Below are 18,121 nucleotides of genomic sequence, written 5' to 3'. Positions count from 1 at the left end.
GTAGGTATGTGATGGCATGGAAATGTATCGAAATTGTAATGGTTTGGTCAACAGTTGGAACGCTCAGAGACAAATTGATTCACTTCTTGTCAATGTCCTGGCTGCACTGCAGAAACAGCTGGTCGTCCTGGTGGAGCATCACTTCACCTGTCCCCAAAGGAGCCCATTTCTCGATGCTGTCCTCGCTCCTGTGCAATCCTCCAATGGCTCTTTGCATTCTCAAGCCTCTCCCATGTTGCCTTGGCAGCGGCCTGCCCAATAATCTCTCAGGAGGGCGGGGTCACTTGCCAACAGGCCACCGATCATGCTAAGGGAAAGAGCGCACAGGTAGCAGCCTGCTCATTTGCATGTTTACTCCCAGAATCCTATGCATACCTTGCTACTATATTTGCTGTCAGTTTGGTGAGCGCAAGATGATACAGGTGTTTACCTCAACAAATCTCGGCACTGGAATCCAGGCGGTTTTATGAGTTTGACAAAGGATGCTCAGGATGGAGCTTGCTGGGATCAGTGCAATTTAAATGGGAATCCATTCCCGGGGCGCACGGGCCTCTGGGTCAGGTGCTTTAGCTTTGCGCAGTGGCAGTATCGTAGCTCATGAGGTTTAACCGAGGCGCGATTATTGCTTATTGAAAACTTTACCCAATACCCCGCCATGACAGCTTGAAATATAGCTGGAATTGGTAATTTTTGACAGTCTCTACGGAGGCTGAACCGATTTGTTTGAAAAGGAGACAATGACGCTTTTACTCCACTGGAGAAGACCTAGCAAGAGGGGTGTGTTTTTCGGAACCCATCCCTTCTATTCTTTGTTCTCTCGTGGCCTACCCTCAACAAAGGGGTTTACTTCCAGAAGCTAGCGCATTCGTAAACTCCAAGCGGCGCAGCGAAGTCTATGGAACCGTGACCATGCAGCAGGTGCATTAAGCGCCTCAGTTGTCTCGCTGCCTTCCTGATCTCACGACATGAAGACCATGAGCTTTCAGAACCTAGCAGACAGTGACCTGTCTGCCTTCGATCCTCTTTGCCACATCTGCTCTTGCGAAAGTCATCAGATTGTTGGATGGTTACTCAGGGAGGTCTGGCTGCCACTGAAGCCAACCGCAGCAGAGGGGTCGCTTTACCTTTGGCCTTCGCTCACCATCTCAGTCTTCCCAAGAGAGGCAAAAGGGCATTTCTGTCCCCATGCATTCTATAGACACATATTCACGTGGAGTCAACAACCCGACCTCTCTTGGTGTGACGAATCAACTTCCGGGGCACTAGTGGTCCAGGGAGGAATATCGCTTTCTAGACCATCAATCAGTCCCACACCTCTAGTACACCGGAAGGGGTCCGAACAGTGGACGGAACGTCAGGCTGGTTAGTTGCAACAGAGCGAAAAAACAATTGTGACCCACTGATAAAAGGGACTGTCCAGTCAAGGTTGTATACAAATATCTACTTTAGTATTAATACAACAGACAGTTCTAACACACTACAAAATACAACCCACCCTGTAAAGGAAAACAGGGGACAGACAGTTTCACAAAGGAGAGGGATGCACTCTGGATACTGACAGGAGTGCAGTCGGTAAAGCAATCAGTCTGAACTGTTCAAGGTTATTTGGTTGCAGCAGCAAGGGAGCAAGAGGTCGTAAATGTCACTAAGGGCCTTCGGAGAAGGACCAGGGGGACAGAACCACAATGTAACTGGTGTTTGAGATGATCTTGGTACTCGACAGCATCGAGTGGCTTCCAGCATGCTCTGTAGCTCCGGCGACAGAGTTCAAGAGGGACGACAGATGCGGATATCAGTTGGCAGGCAGTTTGGTAAGCGAGGCTGGGCGGACGGCTGCAGGCTGCCATACCCGGCGGCTCGGGGTGAAGAATCGTTGTCTGTGTGCTGGTTGGTGGATCTGGAACGCTGGTCGAGGGTTCTCAGATGGCTTTAGTGACTGCAGCGTGAGAACAGCCACAGTGGTGCAGCCGGTCGCAGTTTGAGAGCTCGACTGCTTCGAAAAAGTCCTTAAAAGATGGACGCTGGTTGATGCTTGTTGTGGCACTCCTCCGAGCTTCTTCTCAATGCTTGGGTCGACGTTTAAGGCGGCCGACCCAAAGCTGAGAAGAGTGTTTGCCGGCAACGGCCTTGTCCTTTGTTCAGAGACTCTCTGGCACTTCCCACCTAGGAAGCTTGCTGGCTTAACCTAGCAGGGCACGCTGTGTGCTGGCTGGGTACCGGTTCTGGTGCTGCTTGATGGATCCTCTGAGTCGGGTATCTCCCTCTGTTCCCTGGGAGATGTTTTGGGAGGTATTTTGCTTCCCTCTTGGAAATCCTGGACTTCCTTCACTGGCGGAAGCCGCGAGGCAGACTGTACCATCACCGAGGGTCCGAATGAGTCCTTCTTCGTACTCCTTTTGAAGTCGTCGGATGATCTGCTCAGTGAGGGGCTCAGCCCTCTTTTAAAGCCAAATGGGCCCCAGTGATTGGAGCATGCTAAGCCTACCTTAAAGACCCAATCCTGGGTCCCCACCACCAATCTTCTGTCATGCGTAAGGTCATGACCAGAGTGCTTTGCAACAGGAAAGGTAAGGGGTGACAACATGTACTACTAAGCCGCACCCATCTTCCTGTCTCCTGTGGATCAAAGTGGCTCTCTGGTTAATTGAGCTCGAGAACAGACTGTCTGCATCAAATCACATATATCTTCCCTCTGAAAGGGGGTGGCCCTGCAGCGGTTGCCTACGGTAAACAGTTGTTCCACACATGACATTCAATGGCCTTCATACAGAGGGGTGGGAGCTAGCTTCAAGCTGACACATTGCATATGAAAAAGGTGTTGGGGTTTCCTGCCCTGTGTTAGTTCTGTGAACAGGCCTCTTGGCAGGCCTGCTTCACTTAACTCTCATCAGTATGCGCTGCCATCAGAGAGAACCTAACAATAGGCAGGGCATATCGATGGAGCCTTTGCTATTTTAAGTAGGCTGACCAGGGCCGGAGGAAGGCGTTGCCTTCCCCCTTCAGAGATGCTTTGATGTACCCATGGCTGTCACATTGCAGCTAAATGTGACAGGAGGACCGCACCGGTAGACTGTGTCCCCCAGAGTGCACTTGACTATGTGTTTGTTGTGCAGTGTCCATTGGGAAATGTGTGCGGGATAGCCCCACACATTTCCAGGAGGTTTACCTACCAACATTCCATTTCTTTTTTAAAAGTATCAAACCAGCCCAGGCGGAGCGCACACTCCCCGTGCGGATGGTCTAATTCCTCACTCTTGGTCAGGTTCTTCAATTCCTACCAGTCAAGTGGTCTCTTCTGTCTGTGTCTGCACTTCATTTGCACAGCAAACAGGCATGTCTTTCCCATGGCAACAGTGTCTTCTCCAAGCTGCACACACAGACAGCCGTTTCTCAGGCTAAATGTTCTCTTCTGACCTCAGTGGCAGAGCCACACTAAGCAGATGGCTCTGCAAAGGCCCAGGGGCTACAGCAAAAAGCCTGAACAGGGCAAGGCCGCTTCATTTTTGGCAGTGGAGTGGAAGTAGAATTGCAGGGTCCGCCCTATGAGACAGGGTACAAGACGTGAATTACATAGGACCTTTTCACTTTTCCCAGAGTCCCCTGCAAAATCGGGTCTATTTTCAAGGACAAGTGCAATTATCACAAACAGGTAGGTATGTGATGGCATGGAAATGTATCGAAATTGTAATGGTTTGGTCAACAGTTGGAACGCTCAGAGACAAATTGATTCACTTCTTGTCAATGTCCTGGCTGCACTGCAGAAACAGCTGGTCGTCCTGGTGGAGCATCACTTCACCTGTCCCCAAAGGAGCCCATTTCTCGATGCTGTCCTCGCTCCTGTGCAATCCTCCAATGGCTCTTTGCATTCTCAAGCCTCTCCCATGTTGCCTTGGCAGCGGCCTGCCCAATAATCTCTCAGGAGGGCGGGGTCACTTGCCAACAGGCCACCGATCATGCTAAGGGAAAGAGCGCACAGGTAGCAGCCTGCTCATTTGCATGTTTACTCCCAGAATCCTATGCATACCTTGCTACTATATTTGCTGTCAGTTTGGTGAGCGCAAGATGATACAGGTGTTCACCTCAACAAATCTCGGCACTGGAATCCAGGCGGTTTTATGAGTTTGACAAAGGATGCTCAGGATGGAGCTTGCTGGGATCAGTGCAAGTTAAATGGGAATCCATTCCCGGGGCGCACGGGCCTCTGGGTCAGGTGCTTTAGCTTTGCGCAGTGGCAGTATCGTAGCTCATGAGGTTTAACCGAGGCGCGATTATTGCTTATTGAAAACTTTACCCAATACCCCGCCATGACAGCTTGAAATATAGCTGGAATTGGTAATTTTTGACAGTCTCTACGGAGGCTGAACCGATTTGTTTGAAAAGGAGACAATGACGCTTTTACTCCACTGGAGAAGACCTAGCAAGAGGGGTGTGTTTTTCGGAACCCATCCCTTCTATTCTTTGTTCTCTCGTGGCCTACCCTCAACAAAGGGGTTTACTTCCAGAAGCTAGCGCATTCGTAAACTCCAAGCGGCGCAGCGAAGTCTATGGAACCGTGACCATGCAGCAGGTGCATTAAGCGCCTCAGTTGTCTCGCTGCCTTCCTGATCTCACGACATGAAAACCATGAGCTTTCAGAACCTAGCAGACAGTGACCTGCCTGCCTTCGATCCTCTTTGCCACATCTGCTCTTGCGAAAGTCATCAGATTGTTGGATGGTTACTCAGGGAGGTCTGGCTGCCACTGAAGCCAACCGCAGCAGAGGGGTCGCTTTACCTTTGGCCTTCGCTCACCATCTCAGTCTTCCCAAGAGAGGCAAAAGGGCATTTCTGTCCCCATGCATTCTATAGACACATATTCACGTGGAGTCAACAACCCGACCTCTCTTGGTGTGACGAATCAACTTCCGGGGCACTAGTGGTCCAGGGAGGAATATCGCTTTCTAGACCATCAATCAGTCCCACACCTCTAGTACACCGGAAGGGGTCCGAACAGTGGACGGAACGTCAGGCTGGTTAGTTGCAACAGAGCGAAAAAACAATTGTGACCCACTGATAAAAGGGACTGTCCAGTCAAGGTTGTATACAAATATCTACTTTAGTATTAATACAACAGACAGTTCTAACACACTACAAAATACAACCCACCCTATAAAGGAAAACAGGGGACAGACAGTTTCACAAAGGAGAGGGATGCACTCTGGATACTGACAGGAGTGCAGTCGGTAAAGCAATCAGTCTGAACTGTTCAAGGTTATTTGGTTGCAGCAGCAAGGGAGCAAGAGGTCGTAAATGTCACTAAGGGCCTTCGGAGAAGGACCAGGGGGACAGAACCACAATGTAACTGGTGTTTGAGATGATCTTGGTACTCGACAGCATCGAGTGGCTTCCAGCATGCTTTGTAGCTCCGGCGACAGAGTTCAAGAGGGACGACAGATGCGGATATCAGTTGGCAGGCAGTTTGGTAAGCGAGGCTGGGCGGACGGCTGCAGGCTGCCCTACCCGGCGGCTCGGGGTGAAGAATCGTTGTCTGTGTGCTGGTTGGTGGATCTGGAACGCTGGTCGAGGGTTCTCAGACGGCTTTAGTGACTGCAGCGTGAGAACAGCCACAGTGGTGCAGCCGGTCGCAGTTTGAGAGCTCGACTGCTTCGAAAAAGTCCTTAAAAGATGGACGCTGGTTGATGCTTGTTGTGGCACTCCTCCGAGCTTCTTCTCAATGCTTGGGTCGACGTTTAAGGCGGCCGACCCAAAGCTGAGAAGAGTGTTTGCCGGCAACGGCCTTGTCCTTTGTTCAGAGACTCTCTGGCACTTCCCACCTAGGAAGCTTGCTGGCTTAACCTAGCAGGGCACGCTGTGTGCTGGCTGGGTACCGGTTCTGGTGCTGCTTGATGGATCCTCTGAGTCGGGTATCTCCCTCTGTTCCCTGGGAGATGTTTTGGGAGGTATTTTGCTTCCCTCTTGGAAATCCTGGACTTCCTTCACTGGCGGAAGCCGTGAGGCAGACTGTACCATCACCGAGGGTCCGAATGAGTCCTTCTTCGTACTCCTTTTGAAGTCGTCGGATGATCTGCTCAGTGAGGGGCTCAGCCCTCTTTTAAAGCCAAATGGGCCCCAGTGATTGGAGCATGCTAAGCCTACCTTAAAGACCCAATCCTGGGTCCCCACCACCAATCTTCTGTCATGCGTAAGGTCATGACCAGAGTGCTTTGCAACAGGAAAGGTAAGGGGTGACAACATGTACTACTAAGCCGCACCCATCTTCCTGTCTCCTGTGGATCAAAGTGGCTCTCTGGTTAATTGAGCTCGAGAACAGACTGTCTGCATCAAATCACATATATCTTCCCTCTGAAAGGGGGTGGCCCTGCAGCGGTTGCCTACTGTAAACAGTTGTTCCACACATGACATTCAATGGCCTTCATACAGAGGGGTGGGAGCTAGCTTCAAGCTGACACATTGCATATGAAAAAGGTGTTGGGGTTTCCTGCCCTGTGTTAGTTCTGTGAACAGGCCTCTTGGCAGGCCTGCTTCACTTAACTCTCATCAGTATGCGCTGCCATCAGAGAGAACCTAACAATAGGCAGGGCATATCGATGGAGCCTTTGCTATTTTAAGTAGGCTGACCAGGGCCGGAGGAAGGCGTTGCCTTCCCCCTTCAGAGATGCTTTGATGTACCCATGGCTGTCACATTGCAGCTAAATGTGACAGGAGGACCGCACCGGTAGACTGTGTCCCCCAGAGTGCACTTGACTATGTGTTTGTTGTGCAGTGTCCATTGGGAAATGTGTGCGGGATAGCCCCACACATTTCCAGGAGGTTTACCTACCAACATTCCATTTCTTTTTTAAAAGTATCAAACCAGCCCAGGCGGAGCGCACACTCCCCGTGCGGATGGTCTAATTCCTCACTCTTGGTCAGGTTCTTCAATTCCTACCAGTCAAGTGGTCTCTTCTGTCTGTGTCTGCACTTCATTTGCACAGCAAACAGGCATGTCTTTCCCATGGCAACAGTGTCTTCTCCAAGCTGCACACACAGACAGCCGTTTCTCAGGCTAAATGTTCTCTTCTGACCTGAGTGGCAGAGCCACACTAAGCAGATGGCTCTGCAAAGGCCCAGGGGCTACAGCAAAAAGCCTGAACAGGGCAAGGCCGCTTCATTTTTGGCAGTGGAGTGGAAGTAGAATTGCAGGGTCCGCCCTATGAGACAGGGTACAAGACGTGAATTACATAGGACCTTTTCACTTTTCCCAGAGTCCCCTGCAAAATCGGGTCTATTTTCAAGGACAAGTGCAATTATCACAAACAGGTAGGTATGTGATGGCATGGAAATGTATCGAAATTGTAATGGTTTGGTCAACAGTTGGAACGCTCAGAGACAAATTGATTCACTTCTTGTCAATGTCCTGGCTGCACTGCAGAAACAGCTGGTCGTCCTGGTGGAGCATCACTTCACCTGTCCCCAAAGGAGCCCATTTCTCGATGCTGTCCTCGCTCCTGTGCAATCCTCCAATGGCTCTTTGCATTCTCAAGCCTCTCCCATGTTGCCTTGGCAGCGGCCTGCCCAATAATCTCTCAGGAGGGCGGGGTCACTTGCCAACAGGCCACCGATCATGCTAAGGGAAAGAGCGCACAGGTAGCAGCCTGCTCATTTGCATGTTTACTCCCAGAATCCTATGCATACCTTGCTACTATATTTGCTGTCAGTTTGGTGAGCGCAAGATGATACAGGTGTTTACCTCAACAAATCTCGGCACTGGAATCCAGGCGGTTTTATGAGTTTGACAAAGGATGCTCAGGATGGAGCTTGCTGGGATCAGTGCAAGTTAAATGGGAATCCATTCCCGGGGCGCACGGGCCTCTGGGTCAGGTGCTTTAGCTTTGCGCAGTGGCAGTATCGTAGCTCATGAGGTTTAACCGAGGCGCGATTATTGCTTATTGAAAACTTTACCCAATACCCCGCCATGACAGCTTGAAATATAGCTGGAATTGGTAATTTTTGACAGTCTCTACGGAGGCTGAACCGATTTGTTTGAAAAGGAGACAATGACGCTTTTACTCCACTGGAGAAGACCTAGCAAGAGGGGTGTGTTTTTCGGAACCCATCCCTTCTATTCTTTGTTCTCTCGTGGCCTACCCTCAACAAAGGGGTTTACTTGCAGAAGCTAGCGCATTCGTAAACTCCAAGCGGCGCAGCGAAGTCTATGGAACCGTGACCATGCAGCAGGTGCATTAAGCGCCTCAGTTGTCTCGCTGCCTTCCTGATCTCACGACATGAAAACCATGAGCTTTCAGAACCTAGCAGACAGTGACCTGCCTGCCTTCGATCCTCTTTGCCACATCTGCTCTTGCGAAAGTCATCAGATTGTTGGATGGTTACTCAGGGAGGTCTGGCTGCCACTGAAGCCAACCGCAGCAGAGGGGTCGCTTTACCTTTGGCCTTCGCTCACCATCTCAGTCTTCCCAAGAGAGGCAAAAGGGCATTTCTGTCCCCATGCATTCTATAGACACATATTCACGTGGAGTCAACAACCCGACCTCTCTTGGTGTGACGAATCAACTTCCGGGGCACTAGTGGTCCAGGGAGGAATATCGCTTTCTAGACCATCAATCAGTCCCACACCTCTAGTACACCGGAAGGGGTCCGAACAGTGGACGGAACGTCAGGCTGGTTAGTTGCAACAGAGCGAAAAAACAATTGTGACCCACTGATAAAAGGGACTGTCCAGTCAAGGTTGTATACAAATATCTACTTTAGTATTAATACAACAGACAGTTCTAACACACTACAAAATACAACCCACCCTATAAAGGAAAACAGGGGACAGACAGTTTCACAAAGGAGAGGGATGCACTCTGGATACTGACAGGAGTGCAGTCGGTAAAGCAATCAGTCTGAACTGTTCAAGGTTATTTGGTTGCAGCAGCAAGGGAGCAAGAGGTCGTAAATGTCACTAAGGGCCTTCGGAGAAGGACCAGGGGGACAGAACCACAATGTAACTGGTGTTTGAGATGATCTTGGTACTCGACAGCATCGAGTGGCTTCCAGCATGCTTTGTAGCTCCGGCGACAGAGTTCAAGAGGGACGACAGATGCGGATATCAGTTGGCAGGCAGTTTGGTAAGCGAGGCTGGGCGGACGGCTGCAGGCTGCCATACCCGGCGGCTCGGGGTGAAGAATCGTTGTCTGTGTGCTGGTTGGTGGATCTGGAACGCTGGTCGAGGGTTCTCAGATGGCTTTAGTGACTGCAGCGTGAGAACAGCCACAGTGGTGCAGCCGGTCGCAGTTTGAGAGCTCGACTGCTTCGAAAAAGTCCTTAAAAGATGGACGCTGGTTGATGCTTGTTGTGGCACTCCTCCGAGCTTCTTCTCAATGCTTGGGTCGACGTTTAAGGCGGCCGACCCAAAGCTGAGAAGAGTGTTTGCCGGCAACGGCCTTGTCCTTTGTTCAGAGACTCTCTGGCACTTCCCACCTAGGAAGCTTGCTGGCTTAACCTAGCAGGGCACGCTGTGTGCTGGCTGGGTACCGGTTCTGGTGCTGCTTGATGGATCCTCTGAGTCGGGTATCTCCCTCTGTTCCCTGGGAGATGTTTTGGGAGGTATTTTGCTTCCCTCTTGGAAATCCTGGACTTCCTTCACTGGCGGAAGCCGCGAGGCAGACTGTACCATCACCGAGGGTCCGAATGAGTCCTTCTTCGTACTCCTTTTGAAGTCGTCGGATGATCTGCTCAGTGAGGGGCTCAGCCCTCTTTTAAAGCCAAATGGGCCCCAGTGATTGGAGCATGCTAAGCCTACCTTAAAGACCCAATCCTGGGTCCCCATCACCAATCTTCTGTCATGCGTAAGGTCATGACCAGAGTGCTTTGCAACAGGAAAGGTAAGGGGTGACAACATGTACTACTAAGCCGCACCCATCTTCCTGTCTCCTGTGGATCAAAGTGGCTCTCTGGTTAATTGAGCTCGAGAACAGACTGTCTGCATCAAATCACATATATCTTCCCTCTGAAAGGGGGTGGCCCTGCAGCGGTTGCCTACGGTAAACAGTTGTTCCACACATGACATTCAATGGCCTTCATACAGAGGGGTGGGAGCTAGCTTCAAGCTGACACATTGCATATGAAAAAGGTGTTGGGGTTTCCTGCCCTGTGTTAGTTCTGTGAACAGGCCTCTTGGCAGGCCTGCTTCACTTAACTCTCATCAGTATGCGCTGCCATCAGAGAGAACCTAACAATAGGCAGGGCATATCGATGGAGCCTTTGCTATTTTAAGTAGGCTGACCAGGGCCGGAGGAAGGCGTTGCCTTCCCCCTTCAGAGATGCTTTGATGTACCCATGGCTGTCACATTGCAGCTAAATGTGACAGGAGGACCGCACCGGTAGACTGTGTCCCCCAGAGTGCACTTGACTATGTGTTTGTTGTGCAGTGTCCATTGGGAAATGTGTGCGGGATAGCCCCACACATTTCCAGGAGGTTTACCTACCAACATTCCATTTCTTTTTTAAAAGTATCAAACCAGCCCAGGCGGAGCGCACACTCCCCGTGCGGATGGTCTAATTCCTCACTCTTGGTCAGGTTCTTCAATTCCTACCAGTCAAGTGGTCTCTTCTGTCTGTGTCTGCACTTCATTTGCACAGCAAACAGGCATGTCTTTCCCATGGCAACAGTGTCTTCTCCAAGCTGCACACACAGACAGCCGTTTCTCAGGCTAAATGTTCTCTTCTGACCTCAGTGGCAGAGCCACACTAAGCAGATGGCTCTGCAAAGGCCCAGGGGCTACAGCAAAAAGCCTGAACAGGGCAAGGCCGCTTCATTTTTGGCAGTGGAGTGGAAGTAGAATTGCAGGGTCCGCCCTATGAGACAGGGTACAAGACGTGAATTACATAGGACCTTTTCACTTTTCCCAGAGTCCCCTGCAAAATCGGGTCTATTTTCAAGGACAAGTGCAATTATCACAAACAGGTAGGTATGTGATGGCATGGAAATGTATCGAAATTGTAATGGTTTGGTCAACAGTTGGAACGCTCAGAGACAAATTGATTCACTTCTTGTCAATGTCCTGGCTGCACTGCAGAAACAGCTGGTCGTCCTGGTGGAGCATCACTTCACCTGTCCCCAAAGGAGCCCATTTCTCGATGCTGTCCTCGCTCCTGTGCAATCCTCCAATGGCTCTTTGCATTCTCAAGCCTCTCCCATGTTGCCTTGGCAGCGGCCTGCCCAATAATCTCTCAGGAGGGCGGGGTCACTTGCCAACAGGCCACCGATCATGCTAAGGGAAAGAGCGCACAGGTAGCAGCCTGCTCATTTGCATGTTTACTCCCAGAATCCTATGCATACCTTGCTACTATATTTGCTGTCAGTTTGGTGAGCGCAAGATGATACAGGTGTTCACCTCAACAAATCTCGGCACTGGAATCCAGGCGGTTTTATGAGTTTGACAAAGGATGCTCAGGATGGAGCTTGCTGGGATCAGTGCAAGTTAAATGGGAATCCATTCCCGGGGCGCACGGGCCTCTGGGTCAGGTGCTTTAGCTTTGCGCAGTGGCAGTATCGTAGCTCATGAGGTTTAACCGAGGCGCGATTATTGCTTATTGAAAACTTTACCCAATACCCCGCCATGACAGCTTGAAATATAGCTGGAATTGGTAATTTTTGACAGTCTCTACGGAGGCTGAACCGATTTGTTTGAAAAGGAGACAATGACGCTTTTACTCCACTGGAGAAGACCTAGCAAGAGGGGTGTGTTTTTCGGAACCCATCCCTTCTATTCTTTGTTCTCTCGTGGCCTACCCTCAACAAAGGGGTTTACTTCCAGAAGCTAGCACATTCGTAAACTCCAAGCGGCGCAGCGAAGTCTATGGAACCGTGACCATGCAGCAGGTGCATTAAGCGCCTCAGTTGTCTCGCTGCCTTCCTGATCTCACGACATGAAAACCATGAGCTTTCAGAACCTAGCAGACAGTGACCTGTCTGCCTTCGATCCTCTTTGCCACATCTGCTCTTGCGAAAGTCATCAGATTGTTGGATGGTTACTCAGGGAGGTCTGGCTGCCACTGAAGCCAACCGCAGCAGAGGGGTCGCTTTACCTTTGGCCTTCGCTCACCATCTCAGTCTTCCCAAGAGAGGCAAAAGGGCATTTCTGTCCCCATGCATTCTATAGACACATATTCACGTGGAGTCAACAACCCGACCTCTCTTGGTGTGACGAATCAACTTCCGGGGCACTAGTGGTCCAGGGAGGAATATCGCTTTCTAGACCATCAATCAGTCCCACACCTCTAGTACACCGGAAGGGGTCCGAACAGTGGACGGAACGTCAGGCTGGTTAGTTGCAACAGAGCGAAAAAACAATTGTGACCCACTGATAAAAGGGACTGTCCAGTCAAGGTTGTATACAAATATCTACTTTAGTATTAATACAACAGACAGTTCTAACACACTACAAAATACAACCCACCCTATAAAGGAAAACAGGGGACAGACAGTTTCACAAAGGAGAGGGATGCACTCTGGATACTGACAGGAGTGCAGTCGGTAAAGCAATCAGTCTGAACTGTTCAAGGTTATTTGGTTGCAGCAGCAAGGGAGCAAGAGGTCGTAAATGTCACTAAGGGCCTTCGGAGAAGGACCAGGGGGACAGAACCACAATGTAACTGGTGTTTGAGATGATCTTGGTACTCGACAGCATCGAGTGGCTTCCAGCATGCTTTGTAGCTCCGGCGACAGAGTTCAAGAGGGACGACAGATGCGGATATCAGTTGGCAGGCAGTTTGGTAAGCGAGGCTGGGCGGACGGCTGCAGGCTGCCCTACCCGGCGGCTCGGGGTGAAGAATCGTTGTCTGTGTGCTGGTTGGTGGATCTGGAACGCTGGTCGAGGGTTCTCAGACGGCTTTAGTGACTGCAGCGTGAGAACAGCCACAGTGGTGCAGCCGGTCGCAGTTTGAGAGCTCGACTGCTTCGAAAAAGTCCTTAAAAGATGGACGCTGGTTGATGCTTGTTGTGGCACTCCTCCGAGCTTCTTCTCAATGCTTGGGTCGACGTTTAAGGCGGCCGACCCAAAGCTGAGAAGAGTGTTTGCCGGCAACGGCCTTGTCCTTTGTTCAGAGACTCTCTGGCACTTCCCACCTAGGAAGCTTGCTGGCTTAACCTAGCAGGGCACGCTGTGTGCTGGCTGGGTACCGGTTCTGGTGCTGCTTGATGGATCCTCTGAGTCGGGTATCTCCCTCTGTTCCCTGGGAGATGTTTTGGGAGGTATTTTGCTTCCCTCTTGGAAATCCTGGACTTCCTTCACTGGCGGAAGCCGTGAGGCAGACTGTACCATCACCGAGGGTCCGAAGGAGTCCTTCTTCGTACTCCTTTTGAAGTCGTCGGATGATCTGCTCAGTGAGGGGCTCAGCCCTCTTTTAAAGCCAAATGGGCCCCAGTGATTGGAGCATGCTAAGCCTACCTTAAAGACCCAATCCTGGGTCCCCACCACCAATCTTCTGTCATGCGTAAGGTCATGACCAGAGTGCTTTGCAACAGGAAAGGTAAGGGGTGACAACATGTACTACTAAGCCGCACCCATCTTCCTGTCTCCTGTGGATCAAAGTGGCTCTCTGGTTAATTGAGCTCGAGAACAGACTGTCTGCATCAAATCACATATATCTTCCCTCTGAAAGGGGGTGGCCCTGCAGCGGTTGCCTACGGTAAACAGTTGTTCCACACATGACATTCAATGGCCTTCATACAGAGGGGTGGGAGCTAGCTTCAAGCTGACACATTGCATATGAAAAAGGTGTTGGGGTTTCCTGCCCTGTGTTAGTTCTGTGAACAGGCCTCTTGGCAGGCCTGCTTCACTTAACTCTCATCAGTATGCGCTGCCATCAGAGAGAACCTAACAATAGGCAGGGCATATCGATGGAGCCTTTGCTATTTTAAGTAGGCTGACCAGGGCCGGAGGAAGGCGTTGCCTTCCCCCTTCAGAGATGCTTTGATGTACCCATGGCTGTCACATTGCAGCTAAATGTGACAGGAGGACCGCACCGGTAGACTGTGTCCCCCAGAGTGCACTTGACTATGTGTTTGTTGTGCAGTGTCCATTGGGAAATGTGTGCGGGATAGCCCCACACATTTCCAGGAGGTTTACCTACCAACATTCCATTTCTTTTTTAAAAGTATCAAACCAGCCCAGGCGGAGCGCACACTCCCCGTGCGGATGGTCTAATTCCTCACTCTTGGTCAGGTTCTTCAATTCCTACCAGTCAAGTGGTCTCTTCTGTCTGTGTCTGCACTTCATTTGCACAGCAAACAGGCATGTCTTTCCCATGGCAACAGTGTCTTCTCCAAGCTGCACACACAGACAGCCGTTTCTCAGGCTAAATGTTCTCTTCTGACCTCAGTGGCAGAGCCACACTAAGCAGATGGCTCTGCAAAGGCCCAGGGGCTACAGCAAAAAGCCTGAACAGGGCAAGGCCGCTTCATTTTTGGCAGTGGAGTGGAAGTAGAATTGCAGGGTCCGCCCTATGAGACAGGGTACAAGACGTGAATTACATAGGACCTTTTCACTTTTCCCAGAGTCCCCTGCAAAATCGGGTCTATTTTCAAGGACAAGTGCAATTATCACAAACAGGTAGGTATGTGATGGCATGGAAATGTATCGAAATTGTAATGGTTTGGTCAACAGTTGGAACGCTCAGAGACAAATTGATTCACTTCTTGTCAATGTCCTGGCTGCACTGCAGAAACAGCTGGTCGTCCTGGTGGAGCATCACTTCACCTGTCCCCAAAGGAGCCCATTTCTCGATGCTGTCCTCGCTCCTGTGCAATCCTCCAATGGCTCTTTGCATTCTCAAGCCTCTCCCATGTTGCCTTGGCAGCGGCCTGCCCAATAATCTCTCAGGAGGGCGGGGTCACTTGCCTCAGGCCACCGATCATGCTAAGGGAAAGAGCGCACAGGTAGCAGCCTGCTCATTTGCATGTTTACTCCCAGAATCCTATGCATACCTTGCTACTATATTTGCTGTCAGTTTGGTGAGCGCAAGATGATACAGGTGTTCACCTCAACAAATCTCGGCACTGGAATCCAGGCGGTTTTATGAGTTTGACAAAGGATGCTCAGGATGGAGCTTGCTGGGATCAGTGCAAGTTAAATGGGAATCCATTCCCGGGGCGCACGGGCCTCTGGGTCAGGTGCTTTAGCTTTGCGCAGTGGCAGTATCGTAGCTCATGAGGTTTAACCGAGGCGCGATTATTGCTTATTGAAAACTTTACCCAATACCCCGCCATGACAGCGTGAAATATAGCTGGAATTGGTAATTTTTGACAGTCTCTACGGAGGCTGAACCGATTTGTTTGAAAAGGAGACAATGACGCTTTTACTCCACTGGAGAAGACCTAGCAAGATGGGTGTGTTTTTCGGAACCCATCCCTTCTATTCTTTGTTCTCTCGTGGCCTACCCTCAACAAAGGGGTTTACTTCCAGAAGCTAGCACATTCGTAAACTCCAAGCGGCGCAGCGAAGTCTATGGAACCGTGACCATGCAGCAGGTGCATTAAGCGCCTCAGTTGTCTCGCTGCCTTCCTGATCTCACGACATGAAAACCATGAGCTTTCAGAACCTAGCAGACAGTGACCTGTCTGCCTTCGATCCTCTTTGCCACATCTGCTCTTGCGAAAGTCATCAGATTGTTGGATGGTTACTCAGGGAGGTCTGGCTGCCACTGAAGCCAACCGCAGCAGAGGGGTCGCTTTACCTTTGGCCTTCGCTCACCATCTCAGTCTTCCCAAGAGAGGCAAAAGGGCATTTCTGTCCCCATGCATTCTATAGACACATATTCACGTGGAGTCAACAACCCGACCTCTCTTGGTGTGACGAATCAACTTCCGGGGCACTAGTGGTCCAGGGAGGAATATCGCTTTCTAGACCATCAATCAGTCCCACACCTCTAGTACACCGGAAGGGGTCCGAACAGTGGACGGAACGTCAGGCTGGTTAGTTGCAACAGAGCGAAAAAACAATTGTGACCCACTGATAAAAGGGACTGTCCAGTCAAGGTTGTATACAAATATCTACTTTAGTATTAATACAACAGACAGTTCTAACACACTACAAAATACAACCCACCCTATAAAGGAAAACAGGGGACAGACAGTTTCACAAAGGAGAGGGATGCACTCTGGATACTGACAGGAGTGCAGTCGGTAAAGCAATCAGTCTGAACTGTTCAAGGTTATTTGGTTGCAGCAGCAAGGGAGCAAGAGGTCGTAAATGTCACTAAGGGCCTTCGGAGAAGGACCAGGGGGACAGAACCACAATGTAACTGGTGTTTGAGATGATCTTGGTACTCGACAGCATCGAGTGGCTTCCAGCATGCTTTGTAGCTCCGGCGACAGAGTTCAAGAGGGACGACAGATGCGGATATCAGTTGGCAGGCAGTTTGGTAAGCGAGGCTGGGCGGACGGCTGCAGGCTGCCCTACCCGGCGGCTCGGGGTGAAGAATCGTTGTCTGTGTGCTGGTTGGTGGATCTGGAACGCTGGTCGAGGGTTCTCAGACGGCTTTAGTGACTGCAGCGTGAGAACAGCCACAGTGGTGCAGCCGGTCGCAGTTTGAGAGCTCGACTGCTTCGAAAAAGTCCTTAAAAGATGGACGCTGGTTGATGCTTGTTGTGGCACTCCTCCGAGCTTCTTCTCAATGCTTGGGTTGACGTTTAAGGCGGCCGACCCAAAGCTGAGAAGAGTGTTTGCCGGCAACGGCCTTGTCCTTTGTTCAGAGACTCTCTGGCACTTCCCACCTAGGAAGCTTGCTGGCTTAACCTAGCAGGGCACGCTGTGTGCTGGCTGGGTACCGGTTCTGGTGCTGCTTGATGGATCCTCTGAGTCGGGTATCTCCCTCTGTTCCCTGGGAGATGTTTTGGGAGGTATTTTGCTTCCCTCTTGGAAATCCTGGACTTCCTTCACTGGCGGAAGCCGTGAGGCAGACTGTACCATCACCGAGGGTCCGAATGAGTCCTTCTTCGTACTCCTTTTGAAGTCGTCGGATGATCTGCTCAGTGAGGGGCTCAGCCCTCTTTTAAAGCCAAATGGGCCCCAGTGATTGGAGCATGCTAAGCCTACCTTAAAGACCCAATCCTGGGTCCCCACCACCAATCTTCTGTCATGCGTAAGGTCATGACCAGAGTGCTTTGCAACAGGAAAGGTAAGGGGTGACAACATGTACTACTAAGCCGCACCCATCTTCCTGTCTCCTGTGGATCAAAGTGGCTCTCTGGTTAATTGAGCTCGAGAACAGACTGTCTGCATCAAATCACATATATCTTCCCTCTGAAAGGGGGTGGCCCTGCAGCGGTTGCCTACTGTAAACAGTTGTTCCACACATGACATTCAATGGCCTTCATACAGAGGGGTGGGAGCTAGCTTCAAGCTGACACATTGCATATGAAAAAGGTGTTGGGGTTTCCTGCCCTGTGTTAGTTCTGTGAACAGGCCTCTTGGCAGTCCTCCTTCACTTAACTCTCATCAGTATGCGCTGCCATCAGAGAGAACCTAACAATAGGCAGGGCATATCGATGGAGCCTTTGCTATTTTAAGTAGGCTGACCAGGGCCGGAGGAAGGCGTTGCCTTCCCCCTTCAGAGATGCTTTGATGTACCCATGGCTGTCACATTGCAGCTAAATGTGACAGGAGGACCGCACCGGTAGACTGTGTCCCCCAGAGTGCACTTGACTATGTGTTTGTTGTGCAGTGTCCATTGGGAAATGTGTGCGGGATAGCCCCACACATTTCCAGGAGGTTTACCTACCAACATTCCATTTCTTTTTTAAAAGTATCAAACCAGCCCAGGCGGAGCGCACACTCCCCGTGCGGATGGTCTAATTCCTCACTCTTGGTCAGGTTCTTCAATTCCTACCAGTCAAGTGGTCTCTTCTGTCTGTGTCTGCACTTCATTTGCACAGCAAACAGGCATGTCTTTCCCATGGCAACAGTGTCTTCTCCAAGCTGCACACACAGACAGCCGTTTCTCAGGCTAAATGTTCTCTTCTGACCTCAGTGGCAGAGCCACACTAAGCAGATGGCTCTGCAAAGGCCCAGGGGCTACAGCAAAAAGCCTGAACAGGGCAAGGCCGCTTCATTTTTGGCAGTGGAGTGGAAGTAGAA

General features: G+C 50.7%; 5 non-coding genes across 5 annotated transcripts; all 5 read left to right on the top strand.

Annotated features, from left to right (window-relative positions):
* The first annotated feature begins 568 nt into the window (after positions 1-568).
* Positions 569-709, top strand: LOC138496384 (U4 spliceosomal RNA). The gene has a single exon (XR_011277900.1). It is a non-coding gene; the product is annotated as a U4 spliceosomal RNA (small nuclear RNA).
* Positions 710-4,217: 3,508 nt separating this feature from the next.
* Positions 4,218-4,358, top strand: LOC138496382 (U4 spliceosomal RNA). Its single transcript, XR_011277899.1, has one exon. It is a non-coding gene; the product is annotated as a U4 spliceosomal RNA (small nuclear RNA).
* A 3,508-nt stretch (positions 4,359-7,866) lies between these two features.
* LOC138496381 (U4 spliceosomal RNA) lies at positions 7,867-8,007 on the top strand. The gene has a single exon (XR_011277898.1). It is a non-coding gene; the product is annotated as a U4 spliceosomal RNA (small nuclear RNA).
* A 3,508-nt stretch (positions 8,008-11,515) lies between these two features.
* Positions 11,516-11,656, top strand: LOC138496379 (U4 spliceosomal RNA). The gene has a single exon (XR_011277896.1). It is a non-coding gene; the product is annotated as a U4 spliceosomal RNA (small nuclear RNA).
* A 3,507-nt stretch (positions 11,657-15,163) lies between these two features.
* Positions 15,164-15,304, top strand: LOC138496661 (U4 spliceosomal RNA). The gene has a single exon (XR_011278152.1). It is a non-coding gene; the product is annotated as a U4 spliceosomal RNA (small nuclear RNA).
* The last annotated feature ends 2,817 nt before the right edge of the window (positions 15,305-18,121 follow it).

The sequence above is a fragment of the Ambystoma mexicanum genome, chromosome 10, assembly GCF_040938575.1.
Source record: "Ambystoma mexicanum isolate Mex_15411 chromosome 10, UKY_AmexF1_1, whole genome shotgun sequence".
In the NCBI taxonomy this organism is placed as follows: domain Eukaryota; kingdom Metazoa; phylum Chordata; class Amphibia; order Caudata; family Ambystomatidae; genus Ambystoma; species Ambystoma mexicanum.
Note: the sequence above shows the minus strand (reverse complement) of the source record. Positions and strands in the feature narration are given on the sequence as shown.